The sequence below is a fragment of the Patagioenas fasciata genome, chromosome 2 (assembly GCF_037038585.1).
Source record: "Patagioenas fasciata isolate bPatFas1 chromosome 2, bPatFas1.hap1, whole genome shotgun sequence".
NCBI classification, from domain to species: domain Eukaryota; kingdom Metazoa; phylum Chordata; class Aves; order Columbiformes; family Columbidae; genus Patagioenas; species Patagioenas fasciata.
Window position 1 is genome coordinate 45802206 of NC_092521.1, and position 19079 is coordinate 45821284.

The following is a 19079-nucleotide window of genomic DNA, read 5'->3' on the forward strand; positions in this document are numbered from 1 at the left end:
CACCTTCATACTGCAAATCTTTCAAATTTATTTTGCAGATCACACTCAGGAACAGAAGAAATGCCATTCTGCGAAACGTTCTTTAGAATGAAAACAAAAACTCAGTTGTAGTAAACTGACAGTTAAAAGCAGAATCCAAAATGAAATGAGCAGCCCTTCCATATATTTTGCAGCCATCGAAAGCTTTCAATATATTTATCAGTCTTTTCTTCTTCAGCTGAAATTTCGCTTTTCAGCTTGCATTAATCCTAGCCTTCTACATGCCCTTTATTGGATCTTAATTGTTCTCATCCCACTTTCAACTCATATTTTGTGTTGCTCTGGAAGAAACATTGCTTGCTTAACAAGAAGAGTCACAAAAGGATTTTTAGTCCGTTCTGAAACAACACCGCACTATTTCTACCCTTTTTTTCATGAATTGCCTTTGCAAAGGTCATTTAAAAAATAAATTATGTCCTATGTCAAAGGAAAGCTAGTCCATCAAAGAAAATGCTAATACACATATAGCCAGAATATTAAGATTGCAGAAATTACCACATTCTCTGGGGTTTACATTTATTTGCATGCATTCACTCATCCAGCATGATTCTTTCCAGCAGCTTCATGGCTTAAAGGTAAATTCAGTGCTACAACTACCAGGGGCGGGGAGATTCCATCCCACAGGAGGTAAGGCCATGGAAAGGATGTGGGAAGGTCACCTCACATGTGGGGCAGGGAACAGATCTTTTTTCTGGGATTCTCTGCACAGGCTCCTAAGCTAGAAGGTGGGTGCCAGGTCTGAAAGCCTGTCAGAGACCGTCAGCTCCAGGGAGTACTGATGAGATGTTCTTGGCATCTGGGGGAGGTCTGTAGCTCATTCTTCTTTGCAGGAAGGTTCAGCAGCTGTGGTGTGGGTCGGGTCATTACTAATGCCGCATTCGTGACTCATCTGTGGGTTATTTCCTTAAATACACACACAGAGGCAGGAATTTTGTGTTTCTCTGGGCTCCAAGTTGGTCGGGACCTTCAACATAAATGTGTCTATGAGTCTGAAATAAAATTTATCATCTGACCTTGACGTCTCTCTTCCACTTTCAGAGAGAGCACTGGTTCCATAGTTCCCTACTTGCAACAACAGGAAATATGTCTCAGGAGAAGGCTTCACAATAAGGATACTTCCCAGTTACAACCCAGACAAACAAAGAATAAGAGAATCTCAGAAAAGCACTGGTCAGCAGAACAAAACCAAACAGCGGGCGTTTCAGCGTGAAAGTGCTTTAACTTGAGCTGAAAACTGAAATCTTCCATTAGCAAAATCCAAATGAAGTACTTCATTAAAAGCCAAGTTTAAGTCATGAAGAAAGAAAAAAAATCACTTCCAAAGCAGACGGAATGCTTTGTTCTGGGACTAAACTGCATCTCCGTGGGATGCTGGGGTGCCTCACTGGTCTCCTAATTTTGGTGCTTGTGGACTGGTCTATGGGGCTGCTTTTGGGCAAAGCGCCACCTCGGCAGTAAATGCAACCTCCCCACCGGACACAGAAGCTGCACACTGGTGATGCATCATAATATCTCTGGGCTGGACAGCCTGACTGACTGGAGACACGAGGGAAGGGACAAACTGCTGCAGTAGCTCAGGAAGAAAAGAATTAAAGTTCAGGATGAGGTGAAAGAAATCTACTGATTTGGAGATGCTGAAATGCTTCATTTCAATAATGAATTTTTAAACAAAATGTTAAGAAATTTCTGAATGGGAAGTTTCAGTTACAGTTTCTATTGGTCAGTTGTTTCTACAGAGAGCAAATACTTTTTGTAAAACATTACACAGCACTGAAAAATTATTTTTTTTCAGTCACATCAATTTTCTGCTTTTTGAATAAAATTCTATATAAGCTATGCTAGTATAAAGAGAAGCACAACAAAGTCCATCTTCGTACTCAGTGATAAGACAGAGTAAAATTTGGACTGGTTAGTTCTGATGCTTCTTACACTCAAAAAGCTGTGTATTTATTTCAGTATCAATATTACATGCCTAAAATTCACTAGTACTGAATAGAAAAGCATGTCTTCTTACAAGAGGGAAAAATTCCCTGGTTAATTTTCTATGAAGCCTCACAAAAGTAAGAAATGCAAGTCAGGACTGAATTCAAATACGTATGTTCTTAAACTCACAAATGTCACTGTTAATTGTCTAAAATATGAATAGTACCTTAAAATATAACTCTATTTCTGATCTTTTCAAAGATAAGATGTGGCAAATTGTTGGGGTTTTTTTCCCTACCCTAACAATGTGGGTTTGGCGCTTTAAAGCTCTGTGTTTTGTACGTGTGAGGTTTTTTCTTCCTCTCTTTTCATAACAGCTGCTTTTTTCTTTGCCTCGCTTTTGAGAACACTCTACGCAATTTTTAGAAAAATAAGCACTGCAAATGAATCATCAAATGATAGTAGTTAAGCCCCAGCCATTGTGGATGATCCTGCTGAGGGGGAGCACGGGGGTTTACTCAGACACTGGTACTGCGTGGGTGGGCGACCCTTGGCAGGGGCTGTGTGCGCTCAGGAGGTGCCCATTCCGGTTCCTGCAGGTCAGGAGCAGGGACTGGAGGGCTGTACAAAGCGCAGGTGAGCACCACTCATCGAGTTCATGTCCTTTTGGTCAAGACAAGCCATCGCTGGAAATCCATCCAACAAGACCTGGACAGGCTGGAGGGTTGGGCAGCGGAAAATTTAATTAAATATAACAAGGGAAAGTGTAGAGTCCTACATCTGGGCAAGAAAAATCCCCGGTTCCAGCATAAGTTGGTGAATGACCTGTTAGAGAGCGGTGTAGGGGAAAGTGAACTAGGGGTCCTGGTGGACAGCAGGATGACCATGAGCCAGCACTGTGCCCTTGTGGCCAAGAAGGCCAATGGCATCCTGGGGTGTATTAGAAGGGGGGTGGTTAGTAGGTCCAGAGAGGTTCTTCTTCCCCTCTACTCTGCCCTGGTCAGACCACATCTGGAATATTGTGTCCCGTTCTGGGCCCCTCAGTTCCAGAAGGACCGGGAACTGCTGGAGAGAGTCCAGCACAGGGCAACAAAGATGATTAAGGGAGTGGAGCATCTCCCTTATGAGGAAAGGCTGAGGGAGCTTGGTCTCTTTAGCCTGGAGGAGACTGAGGGGTGACCTCATTAATGTTAATAAACATGTAAAGGGTGAATGTCACAAGGATGGAGCCAGGCTCTTCTTGGTGACAACCAATGACAGGACAAGGGGCAAGGGGTTCAAACTGGAACACAGGAGGTTCCACTTAAATATGAGAAGAAACTTCTTCACAGTGAAGGTGACAGAACACTGGAACAGGCTGCCCAGGGAGGTTGTGGAGTCTCCTTCTCTGGAGACATTCAAAACTCACCTGGACACATTCCTGTGTAACCTCATGTAGGTGTTCCTGCTCCAGCAGGGGGATTGGACTACATGATCTTTCGAGGTCCCTTCCAATCCCTGACATTCACTGATTCTGTGCAAGGGCCTTGCTATCTGGAAGAAGTCCATCGGGAGCCTGGCAGGGGTGTGAACGAGGGGGTCAACATGACTTCAGCTGGGATTGCATGAAAGCACTACGGCAACGGAACCCTTTCAACCCTGCTAATATCTTCTAATGGAAAGGGGATTGTAGAGACTTTCTGCAGCCACAAACCTCTCCTTGTATATTTTACAACCAAATCCCATATCTGGATTTAGCTCCGCATAAGCTAACGTAATCTTAAAGTCCTGGTGTGTGCAGCAAAGCAAAAAAATCTTATTATGACAGTAAAATCATGGCTGAGGTAAATATATTCAGCGTCTCTACTTTCAGACATTTGTAAACTACTGAAAAATGCTGTCCTTTGGTCTAAGGATTTCATGTCTTGTCAGTTCAAAAGCCTACTTAAAAACAAACAAGCTAAAAATGTTTGGCAGTTATTTTTCATCCTCCAAAGTGCTCAGATAGGAAAATAAAAGAGGAAATAAGTGTATAAAACATGGAAGGTCATAACTTATTATCATTCAGCCTTGAGAAGCCTTCCCCCTGCAACCAGGGACTAACATAGCACTTGGATCACACTAAAGCAGCTGGGATTGCACACAGAGGTTGCCATGGGAAGTCAATTCTTGTGTCAGCTCCAAAAATTTTTGTGATGCCATTTCTTCCTACTTATGTTGAAAAAGTTATAATGGAGGTCTATTGACAGAAACATTTGCTATTTGACGGTGTTCTTAAATAGATCTAAATCTGACAAAACCAAGTCATTACTTTGAGCAGTGGCCAGTGTTATCAGGGGTGCAGTAGTTAAAATATCAAAGGAGACAAAGTTACATGACTGGTAAATATAACAATCTATGAACTCCCACTTGTTTGGGACATGAAGTCCCAAAGTGAGAAATGGGCTGACTTAATACTAATCTAATTATAAGTGTGGAACATGTTCATCCTCAGTCATGTCATTGAGAAGAAAAGAACGACTGCTGGTGTTCAAAATGCTCCTTCTTCCTGAAACAAGTCACTTTGGGATTAACACAGGCATGGACTCTACACCATCTGAAAGGGCCTCTGATCATTGCAATCCATGTTCTTATGGACTTTGACCTTCTCTTTGTTGCTGTGGTTTTGTGATGCACTGTACAAATAATTTTTAAAAAGCTTCTTGGATATTGATTCCTTACCTTTTTTTTTTTACATTATCATTGTCTCCTTCCTCCCCTCCCCCAGTAAGCTAAGAAATGCAGTCACCCCACCTTGCAGACACTGATGTGTGTATATATTCAGGCATTTATTTCCCTTCCCTGATACATATGTAGTTTGATCCTGCTCCGGTGTATGTCCTGGGTGCTCCATCATCAATAGCTTCACAAGGAAGACACTCAGAGTCAGGACAGATGTCCTCAGAAGTGGCTTCAGTGGAGCTAGGAACCTACTGCTCTCATTGTGCATTACACACTTCTTGTGTACAAGAAGGCACAGATTAGCTGTGCTGCTTTGTATTTTGCTGTAAAAGCTTCTGGATTGTGGTAGTTTTTTTGCTGTGCTTCTTGATAACTGTTCCATGTATTTTCTTTTCAAAGGGGAGATTTAAAAAAAGAATATTAAAAAAAAAACCCAGTGGTAACATTACAGTTACCAGTTACAAATGCTGCAGTTTTAGAAACAACTTCTGTAGGTGCTTCTGCTGAGAATACTTGCCAAGTATAAAAATGCAATAGTTAAGAAGCTAGTTAATACAGATGCATAGACAACATGGAGCAGGGCCTTATATATCAAAATTCAGCTAAGCACCTTAATATCTAATAACATTGATGATTCACAAATAGTATGCAAGTGGGTGCTACCACTTTCCAGAACAAAGCCACATCAAGGTAGGGGAGGATTGTCTTATTGAAAAAAAAAAAAAAAAAAAAAAGAGAGAGAGAAGAGAAAAGGAATCAATTGTGAAAAATAAGCTGTGAAAAAAGGCCCTCTCAAGGTCCGAGCTTCCGGCCTAACTGTTCACATAACATACACTAACAAATATTTTGATACTCAAGGACTGTGTATGAGAGTACGCTGGAGCTTCAATTTAAACCTATTAACAACATCTAGCAACATTTCATAACTAATGTTTCAGTCGCTGGTATGTTCTACCCAAACACTAGAAGTATGAGGTAAAGCATAAAGAGCAAATAGATTCCTACTGAATCTTTAACCCCTTGTTAACAGAAGATTCATTGGACTCAGCCACACAGACAGCAAGAGGCCCAAGAAGTTGCACTGCTGGGAGTCTGCCAAAGCGTTAAAAAAAAGCCTCTCCTTTTGGTTTGGGGCTTTGCGAACAAAGCAATAAATTGTTCTTAATTCTGCATTTGAAGACTGCTAGAAAAAAATGTAGATTGGCCCAGTATCTTGTAGTCCTTAAATGAAAATATTTGCATGAAGAGCTAAGTACAACAACATGCAAGCTCTGCTGGTATTTCGGTAAAAAGAAGCTGATAGAAAGAAAAGCAAAGAAAGGAAAAACACCACCATGAAAAAACACCCACCCTTTTCCCCCCTCCCAAAGCCCCATGGGAGTCATCCACCTGAATGCTGGTTATTTTGGATAACTGGATCACATGAAACAAGTTTGTTTGTAGCTTACAAAAGCGTGTTGGTATCAACTGGGATGTAAATCGTAATGCCAATGGGACGACCACCACTTATTTCTCTGTGTTAGTTAAGGCCACAAGAGAGTCCCCTGGAAAAAAACAGTACCAAATTCTAGTGGCCCAGGCTTGCTTGGTTTCAAAAAGCTCGCTCAGGAATGTTAAAATCAGGCTCTGTATCCCCACTCTCTGCATTCTGAGCAAGGCAGCGTGCCACAGGGCCCCCTGCATCAGTCCATACCTTCCCCTTTCCAGCACCGGTGCTTGAGAAAAAGCATTTTGAGCAAATCAAACAGAAGCAAATCAACAGCCCGCCTGCTGCTATCAAAGGAACAGTTCACCTGCATCCTGCCCTCTGCGGTAAATCTGCATTTCCCCACCTGGCCCAAGGTGCAGACACCACATGGCTTCCATCTGCAGTGCCCTAGTAGTGCATGAAACTAAAGCTTCCGGTCAGCTCCAGGTTTCTGTGACCACCTCGTACATTTGGCAGCAGTTGCCAGCTCTCCTTCCATTGTGTAATTTCAAGGTCTTGCAAAACACATGTCAGTGTATGTAAGGGAAATCTGGGTTTCAAGGACAAATCTTCTCGACAGCTGAGTAGTAAGATGAGATTGACTCATAGGCATAGAGTCTGCTGTGAAAGACAACTTAGTTTTTAAATATTTTTCCTCAGTTTTGAACAGCAAATGGCATAGGGATATGGGACTACTAAGGTTTCTGCTAGTGTTATTTTATTTCTACCTTTTCTTTTTTGGTCCAAATTCCTGTATTTCCTGAGCCATGTCCTTAATTGGATATTTAGACTAATGTGAAAGATGCATTAAAAATACATAAACATTAAAACAGAGTATATGCATCAAACAGAGCATATGCAAAATGGTAGATTTGAGAAATATTCCCTGCTAAAATTTCAACTGTTAAATGTGTTTTGGTAGGCAAAGAAGACTCTGCAGCTTTTTTAAACATGAGGAAATCCAAAGGATTACATCAAATCATGTTACAGACACTGACAGATACAGGCGTTCAAGCAAAACAGCTGTCATTAAAGCTCCTGTGACTGCTTAGAATACATTGCTGCAGTCTCCTAAAAAAAGAAAAAAAAAGGGGGGGGGGGGGAGAGAATAGCTTAAATCTATACTTCAGCTTCAAAACAGAGATGCAGCTCCATGTTTCTTCCTTTTTCTATATATAAAAGCCACACAAATAATTTCTACGCCTGTGGTCATCAGCAAGGGTCAAAAAGCCACAATATGGCCTCCAACAAGCAGGGACCGCAGTCTCACATGTACTTTCCTAGGACTGCACTTACAGCTATGTGTCTGTATTCATTTTATTTAACATTTGGGCGTTCTGAATACAACATAACTTCCTACATTCCAGATGTTCACAGACTGTGATCACTGGTTAGGGCGCCTGAAACAGCATCCAGTGTCAGTACGGCTGCTAAAATGCTGTTGTGTCATTCCTTTCCTCCAGCGCTCGTAAAAGCTGTCCCTGCACATCTCCTACAGCAACAGCAGCCTGCCACAGCCACCAAGGTTTGCATTGTTCTGTGTGACAACTCGCGCAAATTATTTAGTGAGATAATTTGCATGCTCATACGCCATGCGTGGTCAACGAGCAGCAGCGGCTGAGATAAGACAGAGCTGCTTAAATCCAAGCACCACTGGCAGAAAGGGAGAGGAGACGCTTGGGCTTGGAGGGGAGAGCGCACACAAGAGCAGCTCTGTGCTGGGGAGGGAGGGAGGGAGGCCAGCTTGAGGCACCACGGGGCTGACTGGTCCATGGAACGTCTCTCTGGGGAGCAGGGAAGGTTAAGGGATGGCAAGACAACCAAGCAGTCGGGTCCAGGGCACGTGTAGAGATGACTGAATGTCACAGAGAACTACTTGCAAGGAAGCATCACCTCTAAACCAGCCTTTTTGCTGAACTTTTGATTACCCTCATGGCCTGAAGGTGATCAACTTTGATCCAATGTTCATCTGATCATAGGCCATAGGAAGAAGGACAGTTTTGTCCTAATGATTTTTGTAAGTCTCAGCTCCCAAAAGCATGGTTCAGGCCTGGTGTAACCTACCCCTCTGTTAGCATAACAAGGTTGCCAACTTGTGTAATTGCTGATTTTATTTATGGCATAATATTCACACAGTAATACTGATAAATACATATTAATGCCTTTAAAAGTAGTTTTCAAAGGAAACGCAAGACAGATCTAGCTGTACACGTCTCAAACCTTCCCTTTTTATATCCTGCCTAAAGAATGAGAGCCATTTATTGGGAAGCAGATGCCTTTTGTCCCTGCCCACCCCCCCAAGGCCAGTATTCTCAAAGTCTTTCTTCTAGTCCTTCCATCTGGCTACTTGGTGAACTCCAGAGGCATTTGCATTGATGGCACAGGACTTAGCACTAGATCTGTCATATATGGTTAAGCTGCTGCTGGGCTAAGCTCCCTTTTTTATCCTGAGTGGTATTTTCTCTTTGAACTTTAGGAATTTATACAGTGCTTTATCCTTTCAAGTATCTCTAGAAATTCTTCATAGGATCTACAGCACAGGCAGGGCCTTTTTATGACAGAAAGACACAGTAGGTTTCCATGCTTTGCAGTCAGTGTAATATAGCCCACTGCTTCACTAAGCCCACTAACATTACATTAATTTTTTGGAACAGAGCCTATGGTAAAGAAGTCGTGGCCATTTGTTCTGATAGTCAAGCACACCACGAAAAGTCTGATGCCTACAACAAATCAAGAGAGTTTTATAATGCCCAACTACACACTTTCATGTGTTAACAGAAAAAAAAAAAAAAAAGAAAAAAAAAGTCACAAATTGCACAGGAATCATTACCTTTCTGCTAGCTTGTTTTTAAAAGTAAGATGGCAACATTTAAGTGTAAATGCAAATAACAATGACAATTTGGAGCTCTTAGTGTATAAAAAATGAAGCATTCCCCGTGGAAATATGAAAGAACACTACAATGAGACAAATTAAATAGACCCTTCACCAAAATGTGAAGGTATTCTGCCTATTCTTCTACCTAAGAAGGATGACTGGCTATCCATGGTGCAGAGAAATGTACTTAGTAGCTGCGTTTTAAGTTACTAATCTTATACAACAGTTATTGTTTATCTCTTCTGTGCAAACAAGTTCCATGCAGTTGTCCATAATAGTATCAGTCTTAATATGGTTAAATTAAACAGGAGTCAGGAAGGAAAAATTAGCAAAGTGCCTTGTAGGGTAAACTGATGCAGTGTTCACGAACACTGATTGCTTTTAAATCTTCAGTATCTGTCTAGAGAAACAGAGACTACAAAAGTAATACCTCTAATATTACAGTATGTATCACCTTACTTTGCAGAAGGTTATACAGAGCACAATGTGACTCGGTTCAACATCCAGTGTGCCCATCTGCAGGCTTAAAACACACAGCAACCTACTTTCCCCTCTTCAGTGCCAGTACTTAGTTGAGAACAAATACATTCCTACCTCAGCAGAATTAGTAATAAAAAGGAAATCAGTGCCTTGTCTGCTGGCATAAACAAATACAGCGTGACCCTGCTACTGCTAACATTGGTCTTTACCCCATAAAGGCCTCCTGGGGTTAGCTCCTCGTGTAAGTAGTCCCATAAGGTCATATGAGACCCTTTACCCAAAGACACTGTTGCAAAATGAGTTTGGCTCTGTCACATTAAGAGAAAAGGAACTTAGCTGGAGCACATACTAATTTTCATTAAGACAGTATAGTCTTCATCTGATAACCTGGTGGGTTTTTTTCTCTTTTCCTCTCCCTCTTTCTTTTCTACTGGCTTCAGGTATTTTCTTTCTACCCTTCCCTTTTGCCTTGCTTTACTTCCCCTTTTCCAGCTTATTTTTCTCCATCACACTTTTCCCCTCTTAACAACCCTTCTCCCTCCATCCTGTTTTTCTTTCACTTTGCCCTTTCCCAGTCCTTTGGAGGACAGCACCAGTGTTTTTCTAATAGTCCCACCAGAAGCAGCTGAATGCAGGTGATAAGAGAACTGATAAAAATCACTTGAGACTTAAGGGCTGTGTTCCCTCTAGCCTGCACAAAGGGGAGTTGTAGATGTGGGCTAAGGAGATGGGGATTAAATGAGTCGAAACTTGCAGAATTCCCACACAGGGGATTTAAATTTCTGTAGTTCACATTAACTAATGCATGCCACCATTAAACTGTTTGCTCTGATTATTATTTAAGAAGTGAAAAAATTAACAGATTCACATGGTAAACACATCTGAAAGACTAAAAGAAGAATAAAAAGTTAATAAAAGCATGTGCACATCAGACATTATACTGAGACCAGAAGACCTTCTTCTATTCGAAATTCAGAATGCACCAAGCGTACTCCTGTCATTTCCATTACAGGAGCAAATACTTGCCTCTGAAACCTACAGGAGTCTTTAAATGTCTTCTGAAATCTACACTCCAAGAAATTACTTCATTATTTCCCCTCTCCAAAATAATCCCTTTGTCATACTCATTTTGGACACCTTGCCAGGTAAGTCAGCCCCCCCCAAAAGCCTGGTCTCATCCTTTTAACGTACTCCCTAGGAACATACTCCCTCGGCCTGCCGGCCCATTCAGTACTGGTTTACAAAATTTCCCCATGCACTGTGTGCACTTAGGAAGGCCGTGACCACAGCGCTTGATTCAGGAGTCACACAGCTGCCACGTCTTCAGGTTAAGCGCAAAGAGATTACTACTTTAGATCGGGTAAATATAATTTATTTCCAGGATTTGAGAAAAGATTTTTCTTATCCCAGTAATTCCTGCTAATCTAAATTAAGGGTCCTAGAAACAGAAAGCTGAATCTCTGCTTTTATACTGAGGTTATCCAGAGGTCATTGCAGATTTTGCCAAAAATCACAGGTCGCTGGTTTGCCCTATCAGCACCAGGAAAACTGTGTCCACATACCTTCCAGAATTTTAAGAGGAGCCCGAGGCAACTCCTAACTGGGTGTGTGATGCGATCCACTAGTGCTCTCTCCTTGTAAGGAGAGCTGGACCTTCAAGCAAGATACTTGTGTGCCCTGAGACAGCAAGGCCAGGCAATTCTCCAGCACCACATTGATAAAATTAGGGAAACAGGCTCAAGGGAAATAGGCCTCTCCAATCAAATCCCTCTGCAGGCAAGTCATTTAGCTTTCCTGTGTCCCATCTGTAGAGATACAACTAACATTTAGCTCTTCGAAAGACTTAAAGAGTGTTTAATTATCAGTTATTATACGGTCTACATGCATCTGTTAGCCGACTGCCACCCATGGAGCATTTACTCACTAGCTAACTACACACAAAGACTTTGGAAACTACGACCTGTAGAGAAAGTTTTATGTTCTGTACCGGTAACTGACTTCTGTGCAACTCTTGCTTAGTGAAGTATTTCATACTTCAAAATGTAATTCAAAGTGAAAAGCGTGGCATGCACGTATTTCCACTGAGAAACTTGAGATTCAAGCTGTACTAGTGAACATGTTGGTAGAATCTGAGTTGGTAGCAAGCTTCAAGCAGTTTTTAAGGGGATTCACTGCAGTAAAGTGTCATTTTCCACCTTCCCAGTTGTAGTAACAAGAGTGCCTGAATTCAAAAGACTAAACAGCCTCCTTTGTTTATTATATAATCTGCAAAACAGCCAGCAGAGAGAGCAACAAGGAAAGCACAGATCCTTTCTCTGAGCATGCTGACATGCCCCTGCTCCAAAAGAAGTCCCTCTTCAGCCTCATTGCTTTAGTACTCAGCGTTTTGCTTTAGCAAGTTTTTTTTCAAATCACAAAGATCCCTATTTATTATGCCCATACATATAATTATCTACGTCTACACGTATGTGTGTGCTTTGCTGGCTGCCCACATTCAGGCCCATCTGTGAGGCTGGCGCTCTGCCCACCGAGAAGTTGGTCGGTCCGTTTCACCAAAGTGTAACTGTCAAGCCGTGATGGGCTCTGGTGGGCAGCCAAGAGCCCTTCTCGTTCCAGGGAGGCAAACCTCCCAGCGCAAACTCCAGTTTGTGCTGCACACCACATGGCCACGCTCATTGACAGGCATGCCAAAGCAAAGAAGGAAAGAAAAGAGGGGAGCTGACTGGTACTTCAGACTGTGATCAAGACCTACTTTGTGGCGGTGATTACTGTGGACAATGCTGCTGTGGCTAAGCACAGGCCAACCATCATTTAACTTTAACTCTGGCATCAACCAAATACAACAGCACAACTGTGAGAAGGCTCAATAGACATAAATAGCCACTATACAGGGCAATTCTGCAAAGCATAAGGGCATGTACAAATGGTCAACAAAAGGCAGCTCCTTTCACACGTGTGCAGACTTGCTGAAGAACTAGAGTTGCCCAGGAACCAGGGGCAAGATCAGAACAACATGGATCAGAACTTCAGCTCAAATTCTTCCAGAAGATCGCGCTATAATACCATGTTGCTCACACAGGTCCCTCTTACATTTCTGATTAAAGCTGCTCTTTCCTTTTCTCCTTGCACTGGATTTCATCTTTATCACTTGAAGACAGAGGTAGGTCATGGTTTACTTTTAGGTTTTAATCTTTTAATGGTAATAATTACGTTCCAGGAAATGTTGCATTGTCTTTTGCTTTTCTTTTCCTCCAGTAGCCATAAGAAGTCTGCTTTGGGGCCACTCAACTTGGTTCTTCCTTCTGGATGGAACCAGCTCAGCCATCCTGCCTGGTACAAAGTGTGGTACCAACACGGTTCCACCTTCCCGCACAACCCAAGATGAACAGTTCCACGTGCTCTCCCTGCTCAGTGGATCTATTCACCCATCAGTATCACGAGCAAATTTTGGCACTAAACCACCAGCTCCTCTGTTCCCCAGGAAGGCCCAAGGGCAAAATTATAGCAGACTTTCACTTAAACCAAGATGGTCAAACTTCACTATAGAGGAGTTTCAGCAGTTAAAGGAGCCTTCACCCACACCCACTTGCGAGGAGTTGGTGATCAGGAGGAAGTTCGAGCTGAATTTTTGAAAAGCCGCGGGTAACACTGAAGGATTTCCTTTCCCCTGCTAATTTTCATCATGTCAGACAAATCCTACATTATGAGTCTTACATCACAAAGCAGTTTATAGAAGTCACTGTCACATCACATTTTAATTGCTGTTACCACTTGAGACAACAAAGCCAAGGCAGAGCTTGTCGGCACTAAGAGAAAAGAAAGTCAAGTGTGCTTCTGAAATTTGCATTTCATTTTAAGCAAAATAAGCAGAGGCATCCAGACCACCACATGAGAAAATTCCACATGAATCTTCTACTTCATTTTTTTTGTAGAGCTCCACCCGTGGCACTTCTGACATCTCTTCCAGCTAAGAAGATTAAAAAAGCCCAAATCATTGGAGATATTGCATTGCTTCTTGGCATCAATCTGGTAGAGGATTTAACTGAAAAGCGCCTTTATTTTTGTACTTTGTACATTATAGTATGGAATTCTGTGAAGTTGTAATCTCTTTTGAAAAATTACAAAAATCTCTGTATTTCCCTTTACAGGCTGTTCTGGTTATACAGAGCATCCTTTACACAAATGCAGCCTCTGTACAAGAAAAGATGCAGCTCAGGATTTCCCTCTGGGTCCTTATGGCACATGCACAGGTCTGAACAGTCAGTGGTACTTCTCACATAATCAGTATAAATATAGTGGATACAGGAGCAGAAGATTACGTCACACAGTTAACGGTAAAGGTTTTGCATAGCACACAGAAACAGCACAAAATAATTATATTCCCTTGCAGCAGTTGTGGATATGCCGTGGATAGGCAATACAGTTGTGATCTCTTTCTCTCTTTGCTGGGAGGAAGAAAATACACCAGGACTGGATTTATGTTGTTGTAAATGAGAACAGGATTTAGCTTCATACGTTTCAGTCCTGGTTATCTTAAGAAGCAAGGAAAAAACGTGGCTCTACTGAAGTCAATAAAAAAATGCTATTGATTTCCAGGGGGATTGATATTAACTTGTGACTTCATGGTGTTCCAATTCCACGGTACCTAAACCCAAAGAGGTATTCGAAGGTTTTTCTTAGATCTCCATCTGCCTAGAGTTGAGATGGGTTTCTTTGGAGATTTTTAGTTCTGTTATCACTTTCTTTATCAGTGCAACTAGTCTGAGATTTGTTGATTTCCACACCAGGGCACAAAGACCATTGAAATTTCCAAGTTCTTGCAAGTGGCTTGGCATTTCATCTCAGTTGCTGAGACTGCTAAACCCTCCCAGCGTTGATTTCTCCATGTGACATTCTAGATATCTATACATCTAGAGAATACAACAGGTGTATCTAACTTAGAAATAAATAAAGCATTTACGCTTCAATTGGAATTGTTATTATTAACAGCTAAATTGGCACATCTTTCCTGTTCATGTATTAATGTCTTGTGATCACAAAATGGTGACTAGTTACATTTATGAGATTTAGAAATATACAGATCAATAATGTTCTGCTACAACTTTAAAATAAAAACCTCGTGTATTTTTTTTCTAAACAGTCCCTCTAGTAGCTTTTGTAATGAATTAAGAGAGGGAGCCGTTGCATTACACTCTTCCAGGCTATTCTGATTGCCCCACACACAATTTCCCCCCCGCGTATCCCACCCTGCTATTTTCAAAAATGTGTCATTCTTGTGCTGTTTGTGAAAGTGGACAGAATTTCAAGCATCTGCTCCCAACTGGTTATAAATCAAGGAACTTTCATGCTCTATTAGCTTGAGAAGATTGTGTTATTAATGATTGCTATTCGAAGAAGTTCAGAGTAAGTGTCTAAGTGAAGACATCTCTGATGTAAGGCTTTGTTTTCTTTCTGAAAACAGCTGAGTGAGCAGTCTTCACTCTCACTGCTTAACATATTTCTGAGGCTACCACCTCTAAGAAATTTCAATTATTTTCATTAGCTTAGCAATAACATCAGCTTCCCCTGGAATCAGAAACAATGCTGCCATTCCACAGCAACACACGTAATTCAATTTAGACAAATATTGGGGCCTATAAAGATGCAACACTGCTCTTGCTCTTCTACTATTTATCTGATTTCAGCAGCCTGAAAAAGCTGGTGCAATCTACAACGCAGAAAGTGAAAATGTATTAGGTCATACTACTATTGGATTTGAAACAATGTAAGAAATGAACAGCCTGGCAGACCTGATTTGCTTGGCAAGTTAATACACTGTGATTTCCCACATGATCCCAACCAACAGTTTTTCATTTCAATAGAAGCCGGACCAACTCTGCAAAGAAAAGGCATCCCAGAGTCAGAGGACTGATTCAGTGAGTTTTTCGCCTGCTAGTTACTTGGCTAGGTGCACAATGAACACAATGCACCCCGTGCATGAATACCACATAATACCCAATTCAAAGATAAGAGGACTGACTCATCACTCCATTGCACTAGTTTTGTGCCTTCGGGGCTCTATGTTCTTCCATGGTGACTCAGTCCCAAGACTCCCCTTTCTCCAGGAAAAACATGACAAGTCATGCAGTACATGTCAGACTTACCCATCAACTATAATACCCGTTTGCATGGTGAAACTAATTGGAATGGAACATTCCATACCACTTACATTCTGCTGTTATGCCTAGACATAGAAACAAATATAATTAATGTAAAGAACACTAGTTTGAAACACAAGTCATTCGAATTAACCTTGTGACACCTGGCAACACACTTAAGGAGCCCTGTTTAAGAAAACAGTCCTTGACCAACAATAATAGTGTGAATATGTGCGAGCTGAGATTAACAGCAGAGAATTAAGGAGGAGATTAGCCACTGGAACAAAAAGTTTCTCCAGAATAGTTCTCATTCCAAGATCTCTGCCTTCACTTTCCTAACCCAAAGCTGCTAAAGTAGAAGAAAGAAACTTTTTGGACAACTGTAAGATAGGCATTGACTATTTCTTCTGAAAGGACACACTGTGTTTATGACAGCTATTTTTGGCTTTCAGCTATACAAACATAAAACATCATGAGGCAAATTTTCTTCTCACAGTTTCATGTCAGTATATATTCATTGATTTCAGTGCAATGATATCTGATTATTTGCCTGGCATGGAAGTTAGACAGATCAGTGCTGACCCTTATAGGCAATTCTGAATAGACTTATGCTAGGCAAAATTGATAGGAGGAGGTAATCTATTCTACAGTCTCTGAGAGCATACAACAGCATACAACTGTAGAAATCAAGGAAGTCATTAAAAAAGGACTAAATCTTCATACGCCAAACAAAAAAAATCCATCCTTCGCCTTCCTCTAAACCTTAATAGATTGCTATCCAGCAGCTTACCATAATGTACTTTGTTTTTGTTTTTTTTTTTCCCCCCTCATTGTGGAATCGGTAGGTTCCCCTCACATGCAGAGATCACAGCCACACATTTGTTTTCATGAGTGGGACCTGAGGGACTTCCCAGTAAGAGCTGAATCTACCATGGCTGAGCTTGCACAGTTTAGCCATGGTGGGCACTAGTGCACACAACCAGTAACACAGCAAAAACTGCTTGTGGAAATGATCACACACCATTGGGGAGCCACGTATCCTGGGCAATACACGCATGAATTATCCACTTGCCCATTATCACAGTGTGCACACGTGTAATTTTGTATTTACTACTACCACTGCAAGGCTATAGCACGTCATTCTGACTACAGTTATATCTCATTGAGAGGTCTGGTCAGGTGTTAATATTCCATGTGTGAATTCTTAAAGGAAGGAAAGATTTATGTTGAGGCATTCAGTTATACGAATTTTAACTTGTGATAAATAAAAAATAAAATCCACAGAAGACCACAAAAACCTCTAACACATTAAATACCAACTTGGATTACCTACAGGAACTTGGCTGGTGACTGCAATAGGAGAGTGAAAACTAAAAATGTGTCAGAAGGATAATTCCCTTTTGAGGAGCAACATAAAGACACAAACTTAAAATTGACATTGCATTGGCTTTTATCTCATGCTCACTTACCCTTCGACAACCAGAAACCAGCATGACTTAAACATCTAGCACTCACTACTCACTAGTTGCCATCGTTGATTAGTGAGTAGGTGCCCACTCATGTGTGCATTTATAGGTGTGAGAGACAACCTGGCATTGGGTAAAAGTTAAGGAAACAGCTCCACAGCTATGATAGGATTAAACCTCAGAATCCGTGCCTTTACCTCCCAATATTATACAACTACTTCTCTGTCCCAACAACAAGGGGAGGAGCAGAGGTACAGCATTCAGAAGTGAACAGTAACTCACAAAACTTTGAACACAAACCAATACATTTAAAGCCTACAAGCACCAAGTTTGTGATATTGCTTCTTCCTTGGTGAACCTCCCCTTTTAATATCTTCTGAGTCACCAGTAACTATCAAGGATTATCAGACAACACTGATTACCACCAATGTGTTTAACCTCGAACATCGCCCATGCTGGCAAGTGGATCCAGTGAACATGAGATTCAGTGCACAAGGATGAGATTCATCATAGTCACCAGCAAAATCCCATTTTAGGTGGTAGTTATTGCACAGCATGGGACTGTAGGACAACCTAGCTTGGTCGCAATGACTAAGATTTCCACCACCAGTCACCAAAGTTTCCAATGAGTCGGTGAACACACAGGTAAAGGTAGGGCTGCCGTGTTACGGGGTGCTATCCTTTCACCCCTTTTACCTCAGTCTGCCGCAAGACGTGACAGCAACCCAGCAGAGACAGCCAAGAAGCCACCAAGTCCCCTCTCCAGGGCAGGGGACCGAAGGACCTGCTGCATGGAGTGGCTGGGTGGGTCACTGGGAGCCAGCCCGGCCGTGCCGTATGCCCGAGCACACTCACCTGCCAGGGCGGGAGCACCTCGGCAGGTAGCGCCAACCAGCCCTGAGTACAAGCAGGAGCGCGGTGCGACCCCACCGGGGGCGGCCTCGGCGGAGTGGCCCGGCCCAGCACCCCCCGCCCTCCCCACCTCGCCGAGGCCGCCCCCCGCCCCCGGACACCGCGGCGCTGAGGGGGGAAACCCCGGGCAACCGCTGCCCCACACAGATAGACGGCAACAGGCGACGCGCCCCCCTCCCCGCTCCGCCCGGCACCACGCACCCGCTGCCCCAACCGGCATCGCTACCTCCGGACGGCTCGGTGCGCTCCCGCCGCCACCGCTGCTGGTGGGGCGGATCAGCTGATATTTACCTGTGAGGTAATGCACGCTCCGTAAGGTCACCGTGCACCCGCCGGCACACGGTGCCAGGCAGGAGGAACGCCGGGAGCGGGAGTTGCTGCTGCTCCTCCGCTGCCACCACCGCCGCCGCCGCGCACGGCGCCGGAGCGGGGCGGCCGCGCCGCGCAGAGGCAGAGGCGGCCGCTGCCGCTGCAGCTCCTGGCACATGCTGCAGGTGTCAGCGCAGGAGCTGCCCCGCCGCCCGGCCGCCGCGCCCGCCCCCCGCACGCTGCGCATGCGCGGCCGCCCCACCGCGCCGGCGCGATGCTTCTGCGCCGGCGCCCTGCAGTGGCTGAAGCCGCCGCGAAGCCGCTGCCCGGCCCCGGCTCTCCCCTCGGGGGACGCTTCCCCGCCAGCACCGCCGCGCACGCAGGGGGGGAGGGGGCGGCGGGAGGGATGACGTAGTGGGGTGTGGGGCAGGGGCGAAGCCAGGCGGGGGCCCGGGGCGGCGGGGCGGCAGCTCTCCTGCAGCCCTCCTGCAGCCCTCCTGCAGCCCTCCTGCAGACCCCGCTGGGGTGCGGTGCCGTGAGGGCTTGCGGGTGCGACCCCCTCCTCCCTTCCAGGGTGTGGGGGCGGCTGGGGGAGCGGCGGGACGGGCGAGGGAGAGGGATGATGTCATCCTCTTTTCCCCTGGAGAGGCGGGGCGGGCGGGAGAAGGGGGGCGCGACGCGGCAGCCCCCGGGACCGGCACGATTTAAACCTCGCACGGTGCGGACCTGGCGCACTTTGAGACGCGCTGCCCGGGCCGGGGGGCGCCGCC

The 19079-nt window shown here is 43.8% G+C and overlaps 1 protein-coding gene across 2 annotated transcripts in view; it reads right to left on the reverse strand.

The window, feature by feature from the left end:
* Window positions 1–18447, reverse strand: part of DTNA (dystrobrevin alpha) — a 231034-nt gene extending 212587 nt beyond the window's left edge. Inside the window, exon 1 of one of the 2 annotated variants that reach the window (XM_071804146.1) lies at window positions 18292–18447. The gene's annotated coding sequence lies outside the window, so the exon portion shown is untranslated. The remainder of the gene's footprint in view (window positions 1–18291) is intronic. The other variant, XM_071804154.1, reaches the window with a different exon arrangement.
* Window positions 18448–19079: the final 632 nt, after the last annotated feature.